This window comes from Helianthus annuus, chromosome 9 (genome assembly GCF_002127325.2).
Source record: "Helianthus annuus cultivar XRQ/B chromosome 9, HanXRQr2.0-SUNRISE, whole genome shotgun sequence".
In the NCBI taxonomy this organism is placed as follows: Eukaryota; Viridiplantae; Streptophyta; class Magnoliopsida; order Asterales; family Asteraceae; genus Helianthus; species Helianthus annuus.
Window position 1 is genome coordinate 39,926,618 of NC_035441.2, and position 9,410 is coordinate 39,936,027.

Consider the following 9,410-nt stretch of genomic DNA (forward strand, 5'->3'; position numbering starts at 1 on the left):
TTTTGTTGAGATTGTTGCCTACCCATCTGCTGTGATGGCTGCTGCTGGGCTGGAAAAGTGGCCCTACAATCCCTAGCCATATGCCCTGGTCGATTACAACGATGACAAACCCGAGCACACTGTCCCTTGTGATGATAGTTACACTTGCTGCACAAGGGTAGCTTCCCCGCATATGATCCCTGCCCTGATTTGTTACTCGAGTTCTGATTCACTGATGCTGTCTGACTGGAACTACGGGTGCTGCCAGTATCCGTCTTCTTCTGAGGCTGTGCAGAGTTGGACCCCTTGTCCGTATCGTTCCACTTACGTTTGCTATCAGCAGCAGATGCAGTGGAAGTAGTGGCAGCTGTGGTAGTGCTAGAAATACGAGGTGGCAATGAGTCGCTCTCCACCTCCTGGTCAACGATTTTATGTGCCAATCTAACAATCTGAGTTAGGTTATTGAGGTTCGCTGCTGTAACTAAACCCTTCACCCGTGGAGGTAACCCCTTAATAAACAACTCGATTCTTCGGGACATGGGTCGGGACATGTTCGGACACAAATCAGCTAACTCATACGACCGCTTCACATACGCCTCGATTTCAGACCCCACCATTGTCAGATGATAGTACTCATTCTCTAACTTCTGTATCTCGTCTCGAGGGCAATATTCCTCTCTCATCAGTTCCTTGAAATCATCCCACGTAGTGGCGTTCGCCGCCTCAATACCTAGCAGTTGGACCTGGGCATTCCACCAGGTCAAGGCACCATCCTGAAGCGTGCCTGCTGCAAACTTTACTCTATCCCCAACTGGGCAGTTACATATCGCAAACACTGACTCCGCCTTTTCGAACCAGCGTATAAGTCCCACAGCCCCTCCAGTGCCACTGAAGGTCTGTGGCTTGCAATCCATGAAAGTTTTAAAAGTGCAGACCGGTGGGTGAGGCTGGTTTTGTGGCGCCGGCTGACCTATTAACGAGGGAAAATAAACCAACAAGTAAGACTCAAGTTTACGATTCAAAGGAAAGAATGTCTGGTACATGTCATACCAGCCTGGTAAGCTGCCAAGGCTGCAGCCACCTGGGCGTTGAGTAATGCCTCTAGCTCAGCTTGAGTCATATGGATTTCGCCTTGTCCGCCACCGCGGCCTCCACCACGCCCACCGCGTCCACCACGACGACCTCCACCACGTCCGTTCATGATTCTATAAGTATGGGAAGAAGGAACGAATTAACAGACCATTTCAAACAGATGTCAAGTATTGCTATAGTATTCACAGTTTTCGAGGTTCTAATACAAGATTGACTAACAACGTGGGATTCCTGTTCACACTAGTCGAGATTTACTGGGACTCACATGCACCCCACGTTGTTATTATGTGTGCACCCATAATAATAACCTGATTTGCATGCTTATCTCAGTTCCTCCCTACTCATGTTAGAAGGTTTCCCCTAATTCATACAGTACGACCGTCGATATCACAACATAGATCATGTAAACACAAGAAGAGTCCTACTCTTAAAAACACGTAGTATGGACAGGTAGCATAGTAATTCGTATTGTAATGGCATGTGTGCGTTCGAGTGTGATATCAATCATGAGTATGTACTAACTATATTATACAATAGTAAACAAGAGACGAACCTTGCTGCCTGGAGCTGAGTGTCATGGTCCATGTCGTATCAGTATGTCGTATCAGTTCAGTTATAGTCTGGTTTTATAAAACATTTTTAAAACCAATTCACTATAACCAGTGGCTCTGATACCAAACTGTCACACCCCCAAAATTACCACCTAGGGAGTGTCCCTGCTAGGCGTGTGACGACTAGCAATGAGCCACCAATTACATTGAATCACAAGTTTGAAATAAAACTTCATTATTTAAAGATACTGAAATCCCAACATAAGTTATTCAAATACCATAAGTTTAGCGGAAGCGTTAATGTATCGTAATATAAATGTTATCCAATCAATCATAGTAAATAAATGTCTAATAATAAATCCATCAAGCAACCATGACCACTCGCGCCCTCCAGCCAGCAAGTTCCTGCTTTCCAAGTACCTAAGGACCTGCGAGCATGTAACACGTGTATCAGACAAAGCTGGCGAGTTCACAGTTTTAGAAAACGTTTGATTACCCGTTGTATATAAAATAGTTCAATACCCAATGCAAGTAATATTGTTAATATCTCATTTCCAAACACGGACGGCTCCTGAAATACATGACTGCCCTTCCCACGTACTCCTATCTAGTACTGGGCCAGACTGGGTCATTAGTTCACCTCCGTCCTCTACAGGCACGGGGTGAGGGTGCCAAACCTAAGTAGCGCTACTAACTAATACCCGATGAGGGACTTACAAATGATGATAGGTGAGATCATTAACCAATATACTCGTTTTTACCCAAAGACTCATTCCCCCCATGGAATACCCACTGACTGTCCCCAACCACTGGGACGCATGCTCGAATGTAGTGAACTCACCTTGGTTTGCTCGGTACGACTAGTTACTCGTTTACCACTTGATCAGTCAACCCTACCGTGGTTACCAAAAGATAATCAGTCTCTATACAAACCAATCACATGTCTCGTATTCACATTACGCAAATAGCACACACTTATTCACATCTCGTTATACAGGTTTTAACAAGAGTTCTCATAGCACAAAGGTTCATAATGACATACCACAAGTAGTTGTGTCTCGTGTAAGCCTAACCTCGCATGTACTACTTTAATAGCTCAACGTATTAAACAGTCAAGAGTACTATATCGTAATTAATTATGTCAACTGCTTGGCTTTATTACCCAAAATATGCACGTGTGGGTTACAATTCCTTAACGGCCCACTAACCCATGTATTTCACAGCAGCAGCCCAACTCATTATCCATTAAGGAATTTACTGGCCCGTCCCCTTGTGCTGTTCGGCTGCTGTGCGGCCCATTCCCAATTCACTTCATTCGATATGTAAAGATACATTACATTCAAATCCAACCTCATATGTAAATCAGATTACATGACATCATTTAATATGCCTATCGGCCATACTCAACCCAAACCTATCATACCCGGCCCAAAGTAAATCACATTCAGGTACAATTATCACAGCCCAAAGGTTGTATAGGACTCGGCCCATCGGCTATTTTAGTGTTCCGATTTCTGGTTGTTGTGTACATAATAGTGATCATAATAATAAATAATTATGTGACCAATTAATAACCACTCATGCCATCATGTGAACAATTATAGTATTGGCCGACATTGACAAAACATCCACATGAATATAGTCAAACCAATTCATTAGTGGGGTGACACACCCACCTAGGGTAGATAAACCATGTGTTGACTGTGCACCAAATTGTGTGAGGACCTGACAATATTTCATAACCCAACACCCTATTAATGTGTCCATCAAGTATCATCATTATAACTTTGATATTTACATAAGAGTTTTCACAGCCACATGAGTTTCATATTCATACAAGGCTTATTGTTATGACCTACACACTGGTTACCACATAAACATTAACCACTAAGGACCCCACTATCACGCATCCCTAGCATCATCATCGAGCTTGTAACGTATTCTTAACATATACATATATAGCCTACAACCCTATGTATCATATATCATACAATCATTTATAATTCACACCAAATCATAGTTGACTTTGATAAGGAATTACTAACCCGAAGCCTCAATTGATCAAGTGATGTCTCGAATGGAGGGAGTATGCTCACAGCCGTCGCACAATGGATGGTGGCAAGTAGGGTTTATGATATTGTGTGTACATTACTAATCATACATACATGTAATATATATAGGTAATGGGTTTGGGGCCGGCGGTTTATTAATTTAAGGGTTGGGCCGGTTCTACATACTAGGCACAATGATAAGTTGAATCAAAATTCCATATAGTGTGGATTTGTGTTATGAGGCCCACCCGTGAATTCCTAGTGCATGGTTCGACTCTGATTCGACTACAAGGCCTGCTAACAAAAGTCCATTCCTTACCCCGCTTTACCATGCCCGTACACATATACGACCTAAGTGGTCGGCTAGACCTATACGACGATACCGAGCATACGAATTATGCGAATAACATTCAATGAAACACGCGCGTAACTTATTAAGCCTCATATGACCGTGAAATAAAACAATTAGACACACAGACACACGCCAAGGGTTGTGGAATTTAAGCGATGCTAACCTTGGGAGTACGGGTTGTCACATGGTACTTCCTATATATAAGTGTCTTCATCATATTACATACCGTGGCGTTATTTAGTTCACTTGGGTAAACGATTTTGAGATGATGTCACACAAATGAGGTTTTTGAAATGATATAAACCATACGAGTTTTGTTAACGAGTTTTTACGAGATTTTTACAAATTGATTTAACTAAATGTTTTGGGTTAAGAATCATGGCTACGAGATTTTATAACAAACTATAACCAATTTGATTTGAGTTGGTTATTTATGTTGTAATACACTTTTCAAAACAAGGTATGTATTTTGACTTTTGGAGTCTAACGAGGTACTACAACATATAAACTAGCCATGAATCCGACACTCTCATAAAACCTATATACTCGCCAGCATTTCTTTGCTGACTTTGTTTTCACATATGTTTCAGGTATTGTTGAATGATGTTGATTGATAGGATGCATACTCACATAGGACGGGACAAGGCCTTAGTGACTTAATAACAATGATAGACTATGTTTAACTTGACGATGTAAATGTTTAATGTTTAATAAAACGAAACTTCAAATTTCCGTATGTTTTGAAACAATGATTCTGTTACAACACTCCCCGATGTTTCCGCCACGTTTTGTTGTTTTATCGTGGTCGGGGTGTGACAGAAAAGTTGGTATCAGAGCTCATGGTTATAGGGAATTAGGTTATTAGTAATGCTTTGACCTAGTCTATAACCTTCCTAGGACCCTAACACAAGATTCTTGTGTTTAGATCTTAAAACAATACCGTCACCTATCCTTTGGTGATAACCATAACGAGAACACAATAATAAATCTGCTTCGAAAATTAATCATCTGTTCTAGGATGATTGATTACTAGGTTTTGAACCCTCTGTTATATGGTTTTGAACCCTTCCAATTTGATTCATCTTTGGCTTTGTGCCATCTGAGTTTTCAAAATCTCGTCAAAGTTTGGGTCTAAATAATGTGAACACGTGCAAACTGGAAGAGTGAATGCCTGTACCCTGAGTTTTTTTGTCTAAGGCTAGAGTGTTCGTACAAATCCGCAGTATCGGACCAGTCACTCTTACCTGGGAACTCTTGGGGTGAGTGTTCACTTATAGGCAAGCATGTCTTCAGTAATACATTAATATGACCCATTTACTTTGATTAATCACCGTCTCATTTGTTTGCCTTAGGTAACAAACAAATGATCGCAATTTTTATGCGTTGTCGTTCTGTTTTGATTACCCGATAGCATTTCATTCATTTCTTCCTATGTCTTCCATTTCTTCTAGAATGTCACTTCATCGCAACGACGCTCAGATGTCGGATCAGGCTACTAAAGTTGCCCAGTGAATAGGCGAAGTAATCCTGAAGACTGCTGAATTAGTTGTTGCCATGTCCCGTCTCCAGGATGAAACCACCCGAGAAGCATCAAAGGAAGCAGGAGTCAAGCATTCAAAAAGGGCAAAGAAGCGTAAGACCTCAAAGAATCCTCCAGCCGTTGCACCAAATCAAGCAGGACCTGGTCAGGTGGCAACACCATCAGCCAAGAAGCGGTACTTGGGAACTGCTCCTTTCTGCAATCAACGCAATGGCCATCAACCGAATCAAACACCTTGTTTCAAATGTACCCACTGCGGGCGATGGGGACATTTGGTTAACATGTGCCGCTTTGTCATCCAAAACAAAGCTGTTGCAGGTCCTACTATTGCTCGAGCACCATACGAAGGAACAGCCCCTTTGTGCCATCAGTGTAACCTCCATCACCATGCTAGTGTCAAATGCCAAATATGCTTCAAATGTGGACTTGTTGGTCATTTGGCAAGAGACTGTCGTTCAGTCGCTATGTTAAACAAAATATTCAGAACCCTATTCAACTTCAAGCAAATCCAGCACAAGCTCGTTTTCCTCTTGGAACTTGCTACTTCTATGACGAGACGAGTCATTTCAGGGACGAATACCCAAAGTTTGTCAATGCAAATCTAACCCACGGATGAGCATTGGGCTGATTAGAAGAAGCTGCTGCTTGAAATAATTGGAAACTTATGCTTTTGTTTCTTTTGTTGAACTCTGAATCAACCTGTTTGGTTTATAAATAGATCCTTGTTCACAATTCTGATGTACAAGTGCAGTTACATGTGTGTATGGCATACCCCTATAATACCAACACCAAAGAACTATGTTCTTTACAAACTACTCTTGTAAGTTTTTCCATCCATGTGATCGCTCATGATTTCCTCGAAAAATTCTAAGTACTCGTTTCAAGAAAACGAAGTACCAAATATAAGTGACATCTTGAGTAATCACTTTAAATCCTTGGTTAGATAACTAAGAGTATTTTTCGATCTTATACCCAACCTCCAAATTATGCTTCATGTGTCGCCTTGGCATAGCTAGCACCTCAACTTCATGTGGATTCTACCTCGTGTGTCGACTTAAGCACGTCTAGTGCAAGGTTTCGAAGCGTCCCCTGCTATTTGAATTCTGAAATCCATATAGGATCTTATTATCTTCACAATTAGATCTATGTGGATGATTATCGCTCAAATCGGAACCCTTGATTGGATTCTTTGTACGCCTTAATACGTACATTACAATTCAATAAGGACAAACCGAATTCCTATCAAGATCTCTCTATCTTCATAGTTAGATTTTTGAAGATGTTTAAAGTGCCAAATGAAATCCACGGATTGGATTCCTGGTATGCTTTAAATAATCCGTGTCCAAAGATAACAAATTAAAGGTAAGTTTAAACGATTATGTGATTATGTGTTTCTTTTATGTTTTTATGTAATCCGAGTTATTCGTCATCCAAATCCTCATAGAACCTTCCATATCTTCATATGAGGGATTCATAGTAGGATATCCAAAGGTACTACCTTAAATCCTTGATGGGCTTCTACGTGGTAGTTAAGACCCTTGGATTTTATAGTAGCATTCCATAATTTGAAAAAAGACCTTTTGGGTGGTCTAGTAAAAAAAAGATTGATTCAAATCTGGTTAGGAATGATATGTGATGATGTGACAACTGTGATCTGTAATCATCGTACTATGTAAAACAATGCCCGTTATCAATAAAACAATATGCTTTGGTGTTATTATGTGTTTTAGTGTTAATATATGTGTATTTGTGTTTGACAATTTTACAATTTGATTCGATGCCGATTTCAAGCTTTAGATCACCTTCTGGAAGGTTATACGCAAACTGGTGCTTAAATGCAATCAGTTTAACGCAACGTACACTCCGGAACCGTGACATAAGCTAAACATACCCTAAATATCCTATACATAACTTAGAAATAAGTTTTGAAGGATTCGGTATGGCAAAAACATGACTATTTGAACTAAAGAACTAATTACGACAAAACTGCGAAACGAACGTTGGTAACCGCCCGGATAATAATTAAATCCAGAAGATATTCTATTATGATTGAATTTTTTTTTAAAATAGGTCTGTGTTGAAAAATAAATTGAAACGCCTAAAAACGTTATTTTTCAAGTGTAAGCTCGTAACACGTGTTTCTGCGCGACACAATGCTTATACTGCAAAACGCAGACAATGCAGCCAGTCTTGGCAACTGAAATTTATTTCCAGTAATATTTTGGCGAGTTTATTTTTATAGTATAATAAAAATATTTTAGAACGCCATAACCGGGATTTAAACGCTAGATAAAATACCCGGTATCCAGTTAAACACTCGTTTTAGCCTACGTATGGCATGTTTATATAAAAACTTACACTTCACCCCCTCCCCCCATACATCTTACGGTTATATATATATATGGGGACCCACCAAATTTTGCAAGATATGGCAATATCTCCTTTGATCTTTGTATTGCCAAGTGTTAGTGCATGCCATGTCCATATCTCTACAAAATCTCCTACATATATCTTCACAATCTAACCAAGATCATTCACACTCAACCCTAACTCTCCCTCTCTCCTCAAAATCGTCCCCCATCTCTCTCTCTCTACCTTCAAATCTTCAAGACTTGTTCTTCATTCAAAGCTTTGAAGGTGATCCATGGAGGTTGCAAGTTGAAGGGCATTCAAAGGAGCTTTGTTCTAGTCTTGTTCATCATCTTTCTCACCATCATCTTCACTAGAATTTCTACCCTAGCCTTGTGCTAGTAGTAAGTCCATTCATACTCTTGTCTCACTTCGATTCTTGTTCGATTGTTGATTGTTTTTCACACACAAAAACTCAAACAGCTTGCTGAGTTGGATTTCCAGCCAACTTCAACAGGCTGTAACGGGGTCATTTTAAGTCAAAAAACGGAATTTCTAAAGCCTAAAATGAGTGTTTTGGAATAACTAAGCAAATGGCACTGGAATCATAATTTTTCGAGACCGTTTACTATTTTTAAAAGGTTATTTTTGGATAGCAGCTCAAGCTGCATTTTTATTGCAGAAAAAGTATGACATTTTCGGAGTCACAACTTAAAACCTGAATAAAATCAACCCATGAAATTTTTACAGTAGATGGACACCGTTGTCAGGACGACCCTCCAACTGGAATTTCGTCAAACGGACTTACGGTTGATTTTTAGTGAATATTTCCGTAAACTGCGATCAGAATGGTAACAAATCTGATTGCAGTCGAGAAAATGATTTTTTTATAAAATATGGGTAACAAATTGGACTTTGATATTTTTACACAATAAATTTTGGAACGTATGTCATATTCTGTAAAAATTTGGAGATTTTTAGAAAAGGTTAACTATTTTATAAAAATCCTCGAAAACAGTCCGGTTTCGAGTTATAAAGCTGAAATGAAGTATGCAACGTTTTGTTTGTCGATATGTCGATTTGGTGATTGAAAATGAACTATTGGTTTTATATAAAAGAAAATGATATGCTATTAAAGCATGGACACCTCTATTTACAGAGGATACCCTACCGAAATTTTCCAAGAATCCGAAAACTTAGTAAAATATTAGAGAAAGTAGGTACGAAATAGTTGTCTAACTATTTTTCTAATATCGATAGTTAAGTTAAAATAATTATTATTGTTTTAACAAAATAATACCTAAGTAACGCAAATCAAAACACTAAACTCCAAGCCAAGGCACGACCCGCTCGTCTAATAGACATTAGTACGTTGTAGGTTGTCGTGTAGCGGACAGGGTTTGAGATTCGATTCAAGACGCACTACTGTGAGTACATAGACCCCTCTTTTACTGTTATTCAAACATTTTGGGGTGAAACACATGTGCCTACTTGTT